The following is a 13,600-nucleotide window of genomic DNA, read 5'->3' as shown; positions in this document are numbered from 1 at the left end:
TTTTATAAATAATGACGTGCTTTGGCAAACCGAGTAGTATACTGTTATATTGCAAGTCGGCAAATGGACGATAATTGTCTGTTGAAGAAAAAAAATTCATAAACAAAATTCGGAGAATAAAGCACGAAGTAAATAATTTCCTTTTTGTCTTGTAAGAAATTGTTACCCTAAGTCTTCCGCTTATTTTTTATTATTTTTTTAAGGTTCTCTAAGCATCAGTTTTTCTTACTGAGTAGATCTGTATCTACAGGAAGACGACTTATTTTCTAAAAACTGACTGAAATTGTTACTGAGCATGCTCCTATGTATGTTGGATAACTTCAGGTAGAATGCGAGGAGAAGAAGGGAGCGAGGCTTTATATCAATAAGGAAAGAGAAAAAAAATTGTCAAAATTGTAATTTGCTGCTTCGAATAATTTCATTTGTTACATGAGTCATAATAAAAAACGATATCACTCCCTTTTCTGAAACAAGATCCTGTCATTACCGCCCACGTTGAACATATATGCTACTAAGCACAATGCCTTCATTTTGACCGGGTGGATCAACATGGTTCTTATGCTTTCCACAAAAGGCTTTTGATAATTTGCCTTCATCACAAAGGTTTATAACACTTTTTTTACTTCGCACAGGTTTGGCTTGCCTTATTAAAATGAAAAAACCGAAAACCATCGTCACTTAACAACATAGTGTCTGAACTTGAAACAAAAGGCCTTTTATAATTTTCGTTCATCAGGAAAGTTGAGAGCAGGTTTTTTCCTTTGGTTTTTATATTTTATTCATTTATTTTGGATGAGGGACCGGTTTGGCTAGCCTTATTTAAATGTATGAACCGGAGACCACACAAGTAAGAGACTCGTTCAGCGTTTATTTACTTAATTAATTAAAAACAAAAGCAAAACACTTTCTATGGAGCTCAAAATTACTTCATAAAGTCGGGCATTAAAATCAAATTTAAGTTACATTCATTTTCAGCGTCGTTGTATATTAGCGGGATCGCTAAAGATGCTCAACTTGCTGGCCCCTCAGGTATACGTCTTCACTGTAGCAGAATCTGTTTGGCATCGAGCCGTCCAGCAATGGAGCGGACTTTTCGTTCCCGCTTTTCGTTCGACTTACGGTTACAACTCTAAAAAATTTAAAAAAAGTATAATTGCAACCATACCTTCTTGAAACATGAAAAACTCCTAAAGATCATAATAATTTTTGCTTTTAAAATTAAGCTAGTTTCTTTCGCTTGTGATTAAAGGGCACCAGGTAATTTTTTTGTTATAATTCAGTTCTCTCTTTACCAATTTTACTTGCTGCTTTTTTTAGTCCAGATTAAAAAGATAAATCGAAGTTTCTTATGCATTTACCTTCCTAGAGTCCTTGGGTGCGCAGGCCACTGCCTCGGTTCCTTCGATCAGAAGAAGTGACAAGAGAAAAAGAACACCCAAAGCCAGTTTTGTTTCCATTTCTTTGTTGAGGTATTTTCGGATTCAGTTTGCTCGGTGCGTTCGTTTGATGTGGAAGGGTAGTACAGGGGGTTTTTATAGTGGAAAGATCTTGGATCATCTGCTTGATATGCGATATTACACGCCCACAATGAGAAAGCAATGACGCTGGTAAGTCTACATCTTCGTCGTTGTAAAAAGTTCTTAGCATGCAGCTGAACGGGATCAAATTCGTAGCAGCCTTGGTGATAACATTAAAATTTTGATAATTAACCCAAAGAGCAAACCAGAAAAGTGATACTTGCGTGGACTCTCCTCTCGCTTCTCCTTTCGTTTCTTTGCTTTCTTTTAGCTCCTTTTTTTTTTTTTTTTTTTTTTTTTTTTTTTTTTTGATTATGACACGATTTTAAGTCCCTCCTTCACTTTTAGTGTGTCGGTTTTTGTTAGTTGTTTAATAGAACTTGATATAACACTAATTTGGCATTATGGAAAAAAATTGAAAAAAGTTTTTCTTTCAGCTGGATCAGAATTTGCATGTTATTCCAACTGCCTTGTCTTAAAAAATACCAATTAACGACTTACTTAATAAAATTAAACGTCTTTTATATGTGCGTGTCAAAGTCTCCTGGCACTTCCGTTTAGACAATTATTTCTTAAATCGCTCGTTTCGACCATGTAGAGGGAAATTGTCGAACGAGCATGATCAGCGCAAGTTTTCTCTTTACCCGAGCTTTGAACTGATCCCCTTCGTGGTTCAGACGAAAACAAACTGTGAACGGGAGAAAACATTCAACTTAAACAAAAGAAGGAACAAAATTTGCTCCTTCTTCCACCTGCTTTGTTTGATGAACATCAAGAAGCAAACTTCTTTGGGTAAATTCAAGTCTAATTTGAATCAAACTCCCATGCCGCTCCTGTTTTGTAAACCTTTGAATTGAAAGGCTCGGCTAAGCCATTCAGAAGAAACTTTGGCGAACCAACATGATCCGCGTATGAGTTCAAAAATTAAACCATTGTTATTCTTAAGCCGAGTTGGTAACAACTTTTCCTTAGTGGTTCAAACACAAACGCACAACAGAAAGAAAGAAATACATTTTATATCTTTCTCGTGCACTGGCTCACCTCCAGGCCCCACACACCGCTCAAGTTAGCCATGTCATTTCATTCGAAGTACCCAACTCAGGGAGCTAAATTTGATTCGGTTCTTCAAACACGATTAAAACATGCGATGCAACATAAATGGTGTGGCAGAATCAGTCTCTAACTTTATTATAGAGCAACACATCCATGGTTATTTTTAGGTAATTTATGAGCGACAATAGGGGAAACAGGTGGAATGTACATGAGCAAGTTAGTCTCCTTCCAATGTTCCCTTTTTTTTTACGTAGGAAAATAAAAACAAGAAATCATGGTGGTTCCTACTGTATTTGAATATTTTTTTAGATGTTGTCAATGTCGCCTCAGTTCAATGACATTTTTACAGTATATACCGATGTTTCTATTCTCGTGATGTGGCGTAGACATTCAATTCAATTCAATTTATTTTCTTTCTTAGCTCACGCCTTAGTAAAACTGCTGACACACGTCTCGTAACTTTCATTTCATTTCATCGTGATTTTTATTTATTCAGTAGATTTGAGAAAATTAAATTTCCTCACGGCGGTAATGCAAGCAGGGACATAAGTAGTCGGGAAAGTGATCAGCCTCAAAAATTTTAATTTCAACGCTTGCTGAAAAAAATAATAAATCAGAGCTTAAAACCTGTCTTTTTTTTTCTGTCTCTTAGAAATTCAAGTCAACTCCCTCCAGCTTAAGCTTAATATTTTCCAAAAAAGGTCGTCCCTGAGTCTTTATAGTTTGGAGCATATAAGTGCTGAACGAAGACTAGCTATGTCCATGTAAGAGATCTGGAACTACACCTAAGTCAGACAAAGCTTCAGCAGCCTGTGCATTTTTCGGCCATGATACAGTTTTTCTTGCTGTTCAGTATAATTTCATCCCTGTCAATTGGCGAAATTACTGCCAGAAAAGTCAATTACAAAAAGATGAATGTTTCAGACCCTCAGGGAGCCTCGTCTCGCAGTCCGCACATTACTTACCGTTTAACGCGACTCATCGCCCTGTTCATTCTGCAGAGGAATGCTAGTACCTCATCGGTCCGTCGCGGTGACGACTATAAGAAGCAAGACGAAAGTTTAGAGCAAGTGAACGATGGATTAACGAAAGTGCTTGGCTTGTTTCAGGACATCGCTGGATCTTCGTCGAGTATGAAGAATGACGATGTTAAGAAACGCATCAAAGACAAAACAAGGCTGGGATGGCATGGATCCCGAACAAAGGTATGAGATTGTTTTTCAATGCACAATTTCATTCTTGAGTCTTGAGTTTTAAAGAAGGTTGTGTCCAATAAAATTTGGGAAATTTATAAACGTTCAACTGATGAGTTATCATCCTCTCTGTTGTCCTTTCAGAAAGGTAGTATCGTCGTGCAAAGAGATTTATTAAAAAAGCAGGTGAGAATTGGTTGAAATGTTGCAGAATTAAAAGACACTAGGTTTTAGTCTTGAGAAAGTCTCCAGGATGCGCGGTGATAGTTTTAAGCGCAAAGCTGAAGACCCTCAGCAGACCTTGAGAATTAAAGACAGGAGACAGCAAAAGAAGACCACTTTCTCCTAAGGTGTCTGCAGGAATAAGGGAAATAACTAAATAATAAGATTCGGATAGTTACCGTACGTTTTTTCATGGAAAATTATATTAATGTATATGTGCGACCTAAGTCCAATATGTGGCATAAAGAGATGTTCCGTAATATATCTCAATAGAGGAAAAATCGAATTATATATTAGCCCAAAAGACATTTCATGCCAAAGGGGAGCAATTAAGGCCCAAATGAAATCGGTTATCGTATTTTATTTTATTTTAAAAGACTAGAGATTATTAAGGTTCTCCTCTTCAGCTAAAGCTAGCATTTTTCCCTTAAAGCAGGCTTCAGCATTTTTTATTTTATTATTTGCCTGTTCCGTTTGATTTAAAACATGAACTTTCGTTCAGGTATCTATTCAAATACTACGCTTTGATTTACCAACTGTCAAGATCGACTCCAACTCTGTTTCAATATCAGGTTTCTGGAGGACAGTGCTTACCTGCTTCTGACGGATTGTGGGTATGTCCCTATTTACTGTCACATGACCAGCTCTGGCATGAGTGCATATAGAGGAGGTGGATGGACGCTGGTCATGAAGATTGCCGGCCAGAAGGTAGGTCCTTTGTAAAGCGCAGTAAAAGGAAGGGAACTATGTTTGCTGCCGCCTAGATTCATTTATCGTAGGGAGGCTGCTTCACTCAGGAAATTAAAATTTATCATATTTTACTGAGCACAAAAGTTCAAACTCCATGATCGCACCCATCAATCGGCAAAACTGTGATCAAAACAAACAACAGGAAAAAGGATATTAAAATCCGATAATGGCAATACGTGAAGTTGACATTTTTTATCCTAGGGAGTGTCCGAGCGAGTCTGAAACAGTATTTGTCTACTACAAAACTGTTTTTGCGTGACGAACTTACTTTCTTTTGTTTTGTTATCACAGCGGACTTTTCCCTACGACTCAAATTACTGGAGCAACAAGGAAAGCTACAATTTAGAAGGAGGAATGACTGGATTTGACAGACAAGAGACCAAACTGCTAACCTACTGTAACACATCCTTCTCCCTTCTCATGAAGTTGACATTTTTTATCCTAAGAATTGCCGCGCCCATTTTTTCAGTGGAGATAGGTTGAACATAATTATTGGCTGAACTGGAAAGATTTCGAAGGAAAACGAAAGAAAGATTTCGAAGGAATATCCAACAAGAAACAAATACAGGATAAGATTTAGCATTTACCAAATGTAGAAAACTAAAGGTCGCTCTTCGATCGTTCATCTTCAGAAAATGTCTTTTTAAACTTCCTTTAAAAAATCGAGGATCCATTTTCTGGCTTTGGCGTTCAAGAGTAAAAAGGTTTTCGGTTTCTCAAAAATCCTCATGCGCGTCGGTGAGTAAACGAAAACAACAACTTGGTAGTAAATCGATAACGTTATCAAATATAGCTTGATAACGCAAGGCAAACTACCAAAGCTAATTTGAATTTTAAACGGTTTTTTAGTCGTTTTTTTGCTCAGACCAACGGATTACACTCAAAACGATAACCTTAAAAAGATGGATGACAGATAGTAACCTAACTTGATCTACTTGTTGTTGATAATCACCTCATTGTTTGTAAATCAACTTAGCTAAGCAGCTGATGGAGGACGGTATCTTCAAACAGAGTAAGTGGTAACTCTGCCTCAAATAACAGGATCTGCGAGTAGCATTTTTATCACCAATGTAACACTTTTAGCGACCTATTCGAAGTAAGACTAACCAAGAGCAAAATGTTCTCGCAAACCAATGTAACGCAACGAGAGCAGGGAACTTTCACTTACAAGAATATGTTTTGAATAGTTCATGTTTTTTTTTTTTTTTTAAATTTGTTATTGATTTCCTCTCCATTTTATAAATAATGACGCACTTTGGCGAACCGAGTCGTATACCGTAATATTGCAAATCGGCAAATGAACAATAATTCTCCGTCGAAGAAAAAAAAATTCGTATTTTATTCGTAATTTCACGCGCGCTATGTTAGGATAAAAATTATGAAATAATTCAAATAGTACGCGCGCTCTGATTGGCCATAAAACCATTTTACATGAGCGTATGTAAACCCGGTTTTCGTTCCTCTTTCATTAGTTATTTTATAAAAGAAATGTAAAATGGTTTCCGTGTTTACATAGCCTGATGTAAACACGCGGGAGGTTGGGAGAACACTCGATAAGCTGGATAAACTAGAGAAGTTTGGAGAGCCCTCAAAAAGATAGAGTTGCTCTCGGCTGCGCCTCGAGCTACTCTTACGCATTTTTCGTGCTCTCCAAACTTCCCAAGTGCATCCATAACTCGATATACGCAAGCTAAGCATGGACAAATTCTTAGTTTTCCTTGGTTTTTACTTTTTATTCATTTATTTTGGATTAGGGACCGATTTTGTTAGCCTTCTTAAAAGGTATGAACCGGAAGCAACCGAAATAAAAGACTCCTTCAGCATTTATTTACTTTATTAAATAACAAACAAAAGCAAAATACTTTCCATGGAGCTCAAAATTTCTTCACAAAGTCGGGCATTAACATCAAATTCAAGTTACATTCATTTTCAGCGTCGTTGTATATTAGTGGGATTCCTAAAGAGTCTCAACTTGCTGGCCTCTCAGGTGTGCGTCTTCATCTAGCAGGATCTCTTTGCAATCGAGCCGTCGAGCAATGGAGCAGACTCTTCGTTCCCGCCCCTTGTTCGAATTACAAGCCTATAAATTAAAAAAAGAATTTTAATTGCAGCCATACCTACTTGAAATATAAAGAGCTCCTAAAACTCAGAATAATTAAAAAGTTAAATCGAAGTGTCTGATGTATTTACCGGCCTAGAGTCCTTTTTTGTGCAGGCCAGTACACCTTCGGTTCCTTCGATCAGAAGAAGTGACAAGAAGAAAAGAACACCCAAAGCCAGTTTTGTTTCCATTTCTTTGTTGAGATATTTTCGGATTCAGTTTGCTCGGTGCGTTCGTTTGATGTGGAAGGGTAGGACAGAGGGTTTTTATAGTGGAAAGATCTTGGATCATCTGTACCTTAAGCGATATGCCACCCACAATGACAAAGCAATGACGCAGGTGAGAATATATCTTCATCGCCGGAAAAAGTTCTCAGCATGCAGCTGAACGGGATCAAATTCATAGCGGTCTTTGCGGTGACCTTTCAATTTTTACAATTAACCCAAAGAACAAGCCAGAAAAGTGATACTTGCGTGGACTCTCCTCCCACTTCTCTTTTTGCTTGTTTGTTTTCTTTTGCCTTTTTTTTTGTCTTATTTTCCATTATCATACGCTTTTAAGTCCCTCCTACACTTTAAGTGTGTTTTTGTTAGTTGTTTAATGGAACTTGATATAACATTTCTTTGGCATAATGAAAACAAAATTGGGAAAAGGTATTCTTATTACAAATACATTCTCTCAAAAATACCAATGAACGACTCACTTAAAAGTTTGTTATATGTGTTTGTCAAATTCTGATGGCACTCCCGTTTAGACAATTATTAACTTGAATCACTCGTTTCGACCATGCAGAAGGAAATTGGCGAGCGAGCATGATCAGCGCAAGTTTTCACTTTACCCGAGCTTTGAACTGGTCCCCTTCGTGGTCCGGACGAAAACAAACTGTGAACGGGAGAAAATTATTATGATACGGAGACTAAACTTAATCAAAAGAAGGAACAAAATTTGCACCTTCTTCCACCTGCTTTGCTTGATGAACATCAAGAAGCAAACTTCTTTAGGTAAATTCAAGTATAATTTGAATCAACTCCCATGCTGCTCCTGTTTTGTAAACCTTTGAATTCAAAGGCTCGGCTAAGCCATGAAGAAACTTTGGCGAACCAGCATGATCCGCGTATGAGTTCAAAAGTTCACTCATTGTTATTCTTTAGCCGAGTTGCTAGCAACTTCTCCTTAGTGGTTCGAATACGAACGCACAAAGATGCGAGGTAAACTTTTTCGCAAAGTGATTACTCAAATAAACATCCCTAATAGACTAAAAATATTTAGAGCAACACATTCTTGGTTATTTGTAGGTGACTTAAGAGCGACAAAAGGAGAAACAGGTGGGCTGTACATGAGCAAGTCAATCCCCTTGCAATGTTCCCTTTGTTTACGTAGGAAATTAAAAACAAGAAATTATGATAGTTCCTACTGTATTTAAATATTTTTTAGATGTTGTCAATGTCGCCTCAGTTATATGACATTTTCACAGTATATACTGATGTTTCTATTCTCGTGGTGTGGCGTAAAAATTTAGCGTCAATGAAAGAAAAGGCGATCACCAACCGCCAACATACTTCAGGGACAACGAGATAAATTTAGAGCGACGAAGCATTTTGCTTTTCATTTTTAAGCATCATTACTTCATTAATAATATTTATAATAAAGTTCAGATATAACGCGTGCTGTCATTGGTTAAAAGAGCGTGCTCTATGAAAGTATAGAGCATAGACCTGAGTTAAAGCTGTCACGCCATCTGCCGAATCGTACTATGTCCGACCTTTTCCGAGACTTCTTTCTAGCTTTTCTTTCGTAAATCGAGAGTGACATTTCGGAACAAGCGAGCAAAGGTTCGCAAAAATGCCAGGCGCAGTAATTTACATTATTATATACTCCACAAAATATCGCGTTTCTGATTGGTCAATGATGAATGCATAAATAGGTTATAGAGTGCAATAGAGGTTATAGAGTGCAATACGGAGAAGTTGCCATGGAAACACCGGGGAAGCACCAAATTTGAACACCAAATTATAAAAAAGTGGCTGACAGCCGGTTTGCTTTTTCAAACCAAAACATCGTTGAGCAACTTAAAGAAAATGCGAAAAACAAAAACACAAAGCTACACAGACCTGGTTAAATGTCTGGCAAACATGGGCGACTCAACGAAAAGTAAACCCAAAAATGGAAGAATACGAGCACGAACAACTCGATAAAATGTTGCAAATCTTCTACACAGAAATACGCACAAAAGACGGGTGTGAGTACGAACCTGAGAGTTTAAAATCCATGCAGGCAGCCCTCGACTGCTATTTAAAAGAGCATGACTACCAGTACTCTATTATACGAGACCGAGAGTTTCACCAGTCGAAGTTGGTACTCGAAGGAAAAGTGAAGTGTCTCCGTCAACAAGGAAAAGGCAAGAGACCCAACGCCGCGAACGCACTGACAGCCGAAGAAAAAAAATTCTATGGAGTGAACAAAGTATCGGCGACTGCAGTCCAAGAGTTCTTTCCCAGACGATGTGGTGGATCTTGACTCAACATTTTGGCCTGAGAGGAAGACAGGAACACCATTCAATGGAAGTCGAGGACTTCAGTTTCTGTGTGGACGACAGCGGCACAGAGTACGTCACACTTAAAGAAAATCCTACAAAGACGAGGCAGGGAAGACTGAACACAAAACATCGTAGTGTTCTGCCAAAAATGTTCGCTACTGGCGGTCAGAGATGTCCTGTTGAGTTACTGAAGCAATACCTTAGTAGGCGTCCTCAAGAGCTGCGCGACAAAGGTCCTTTTTACCTTGCCATAATCGAAAATCCCAAAACAAATGTTTGGTATAAGAAACAGCGGCTCGGCGTAAACAGCATCGACAATATGATGAAGAGCGTCGTCAAGAACACAGCTCTGGAAACAAGCAAGAAGAAATTGACTAACCACACCGCAAGGAAGACAGTTGTGAAGAAACTCAGAGCAGCAAGCGTCGAGAGGCAGTCGATAATCCAGGTGACCGGCCACGCAAGTGAAAAGTCTCTTAACGACTACGATGAAGGTAGCGAGAAGGAACAGCGACAGCTTTCAAACATTATCAGCAATGCTCTACAGTCAGCAGCCTCCAGCAGTTTTCCTGGTCTACCAATGTGGTCTTCTCCTGCAACGACTTCAACGTGTGAACAGGTGAAAACAAGCGGCCATGCTTTCACTGTGAACAACTTTCACAACTGTCAAGTCACATTTAACGTGATTCAGGGGCAATGCAGTTCACCAAAGTCTACAAGTCAGAATGTTATTCCCTGAGGCCGATTGAGATCAAACATTTGAAAACAGTTTAGCGGGCTTAAGTACTCTTGCCGCTTTTAATAACTGAAATTTAGCTTTTGAGTTCGGCTTGTAATATTTTCTGAGAAACTTTCAAGTACTTCACGCTTGATTTACCTGTCACAACATTACATTTTTGATTGGTTCAAATAAAACATGTGAGCATTTTGGAACCCATTGAAGTGTTTTTTGTAGTACGTAAGGCGTACAGAGTAGCGCGCTGGAGTAATTTTGTCGAGAATATAATAAATAAAAAATCGTATGAACCTGCTCGTGCATTTCGTGATTTATGGTCACTCGTGATGTTTTGAAAGTTCTCAAATTGCACTCGCCTACGGCTCCTGCAATTTTAAGAACTTTCAAAACATCACTCGTGCCCATAAATCACGAAATGCACTCGCGTTCATACGATTTCCTATACCTACAGCAACGTGAGCAGAGACAAAAATCCTCAATTCCCCTAGATGAAACAAAATGGACAGTCCGAGTTTTAAATGTTTTCACGCTCAGTTAGATTACAAGTTAACGTACAGTGATAAATATCAAACACAGCTCGCACTTGTATATTACACAAAGTTTCGTGTTCAAAAACAAAACAGAAAAACACAGAAATTATTAAAAATATAGCCAAGCATAACTGTTAAAATTCATACTAATCATGGTATCCGCGGGTTTCGCCCATAACGAGTTTCGCCCAAGAAGCGTTTCGCCCATAACGAGAATGGTTTCGCCCAGGCATAAATTCGATTCGCCCAGACTGACAGTCAGTGATTATCCAGGCTAAGGGCCTCTTTAGACATATGCTTTCTGTTCATACAATGTTCATACACGACTTTCGTAATGGCCAAGTAAACTTCAGTTTTCTTTTCAAATTCTATTGACAAGTGAAAAGGTGAGATTTTTTTGGCCAGAGTAAACAACGGTTCTTTTCAAGTTCTATTGACTAGTGAAAAGGTGAGATTTTTTTGGCAGGAGTGAACTTCGGTTCTTTTCAAATTCTATTGACTAGTGAAAAGGTGAGATTTTTTTTGCAAGAGTGAAAATCTATTGATAAGCGAACAGGTGAGATATTTTTGCAAGAGTAAGCTTTTCAAATTCTATTGATAAGGTTTGATTGAGATTGTTTGTGCAAGACGGTAATTTCCTTTAAGTTAAGGCTTTCGTACCGCACGCTTCGTCGGAGTAGTAAAGCTATTCCACGCGCGCGCACTCATGAACTTGACTAGTTTCTATCTCTTTTCCAATTATATGTTGCCGTTACCTATGTCAGAAATACAATCTTTAACTCTCGATTCCTTTGTTTTAGTATTCACGAAACCGTATTCACATGTATTCATAAGCTGGCGTGCGGAACTTATCTTCCGTGTACAAAAGATTTGCAACGATGATATGTTCCACGCGCAAGTGTTTTCAAAAGCGTTTAATTTAATTCTCGAGAAGAAAAGTGATGCGAAAAAATCATAGCAATGCTTTTACGACAAACGGACGTCTCTGCAGTATTTCGTGCGCGAATTACCTTAACAATCCCCGCTCCACAGTGAAAGCTATAATTGACTTGTTCGTTTCAACAGTAACTTGTTCGTTTCAAAATTTCATGATCTCAGGTCAAGTCACTTTTCTTCATTCTGTGCATACAAACGTTTATAAGGTTGACGTTTTCCGAGTGAGAGTGTAGAAGTTTTACTTATGGGCGAAACCTTTATTGTTCTGGGCGAAACCATTCTCGTTCTGGGCGAAACGATATGTGCGAAACTCGTTATGGGCGAAACCCGCCATAACCCTAATCATGACGGTGTCAGAGCGACTACGATAATGCTGAGGTCTGTCGCGGCTAGCTCATCATGGCGATCTTCGGTCATCGCAGTGCAGCAAGCCTCAGGAATTAAATCGACCACCCTTCGAGTGGAAAAAAAGAGCTTCCTCCGATAACCTTTCCGATGCGTTGAGTGGAAGGCCACATCAGTCTCTGCAGCCGAGTTTTATAGTGCTGTCATTCCGAGCAATCTTCATGTCCTGGTGAATTCGGCTGTCGTTCATTCATAAAACACCCGCCTTGAACGGTTTGTTTTCTACTTGTTATGTGAATTAACTTGCGTATTTTTGTGAGCCACGATTGGGCCGAATTTCACTGAACATTTCACTTTCAGATTCTGTATTAGAAACTAAAAAACTTCAGGCTAAAGTGTTAAATTCGACATGCCGAACTATTCTAGTTTGTAAACTTTTGCAGAATACGAACTTTGATGGTTTGAAATTTTTGACAGCTTTAATCTTGTACAGCCAGTCAGATTGTTTGAACCATTCTAACAGGGATTCTGGTTGGCTTATTGTAGCGTGCTTTATGAGAGTATAGCGCATGCTGACGACACTGTTGTTCGCTTTGGAAATAAATTTTGTTTTGAAAATTGAATGTAATTCTTGGTGAATTTAACGAGTTCTTTATTATATTTATTCAGTCAAGAAGTAGGGAGAAACACTCGACTACGTCTCGTGTTTCGCCAGAACAACAGAACAGAGCACAGTCTAATCTACTCAGTTCTGATTGGTTAAGATAAATGCAGTTTTCAGGTTATTCAATGTAGAAGAGGGTTAATTCAGTACAAAGAAGTAACAAACCAGACATTCTGATTTGTTAATAATCACTGAAACTCACAGATAGCCAATCAAGTGCGAGCCTTGGATGTCGCAACATTTGGATACGCTGAAAATTTGTCAGCGAAATAATGGCTGGTGTTTTAAGTAGGTTTTCTTACGCCACCGCAACAACAACACAGCAGCTGAAAAACGGCTCTAAAAACGAAAACACTGTAAAAAGCACTGCTCCTTGCTCTTGTAGGTGCTTAGGGAAGGGAATTACCAAGCAAATCGGAAATTACGAGCCGACCCAGCTGAACACTTTACTCGAGCGATTCTGCGCCGAAATTAAAAAAACATGGTTAAACCTCGCAAACGACAATTCCATTTCATCGAAAGTGATTTGGACACGGACTGAACAATTCCTTGAACTGTTTAACCGAACTTTATACTTTTTTTAGTCTCGAAGATGTGAAAATATAAATGTATATTATTGTTTTGATCGTACGCGGTTGTTTTGACCGAAAGCACTTGCAGGGTTTGAATAAATTATTTTTGCACTTGATGCACGCACTTTGCTTCTGCATAATCATGACAATCTATCTCGTATTTTTTCACGTATATTATTAGTACGTAATCACATTATTTTTCTCGTGCAATTTAGATTAAATATGCACTTGCTAACAAAATTGCACTCGCCTTACGGGCTCGTGCAATTTGTGGTCTTTGAAAAAATTTACTTATTCTTTGTTATTCTAAGTTACACTCGAAATCATGTGATTACCTATACTAATTCAATTATATTTTTCTTCTTAACTCACGCGTTAGTGAAACTGCTGACACGTGTCTCGCATTTTTCATTTCATAGCGATTTTTATTTATTCAATAGATTTG

The 13,600-nt window shown here is 38.3% G+C and overlaps 2 long non-coding RNA genes and 2 pseudogenes across 2 annotated transcripts; 2 read left to right on the top strand and 2 right to left on the bottom strand.

Moving 5' to 3' along the window:
• Window positions 1-848: 848 nt before the first annotated feature.
• LOC136282667 (uncharacterized) lies at window positions 849-1,531 on the bottom strand. Its single transcript, XR_010718344.1, has 2 exons — window positions 1,359-1,531; window positions 849-1,129 (listed from the first exon to the last, which is right to left on the bottom strand). It is a non-coding gene; the product is annotated as an uncharacterized lncRNA (long non-coding RNA).
• A 1,866-nt stretch (window positions 1,532-3,397) lies between these two features.
• On the top strand, window positions 3,398-5,218 carry LOC136276740 (uncharacterized; annotated as a pseudogene).
• Window positions 5,219-6,551: 1,333 nt separating this feature from the next.
• On the bottom strand, window positions 6,552-7,139 carry LOC131800004 (uncharacterized). Its single transcript, XR_009341428.2, has 2 exons — window positions 6,926-7,139; window positions 6,552-6,815 (listed from the first exon to the last, which is right to left on the bottom strand). It is a non-coding gene; the product is annotated as an uncharacterized lncRNA (long non-coding RNA).
• Window positions 7,140-9,104: 1,965 nt separating this feature from the next.
• Window positions 9,105-10,210, top strand: LOC131770516 (uncharacterized protein KIAA1958-like; annotated as a pseudogene).
• Window positions 10,211-13,600: the final 3,390 nt, after the last annotated feature.

Source organism: Pocillopora verrucosa, chromosome 7 (assembly GCF_036669915.1).
Source record: "Pocillopora verrucosa isolate sample1 chromosome 7, ASM3666991v2, whole genome shotgun sequence".
NCBI classification, from domain to species: domain Eukaryota; kingdom Metazoa; phylum Cnidaria; class Anthozoa; order Scleractinia; family Pocilloporidae; genus Pocillopora; species Pocillopora verrucosa.
This window is presented reverse-complemented; position numbering and strand designations above follow the sequence as displayed.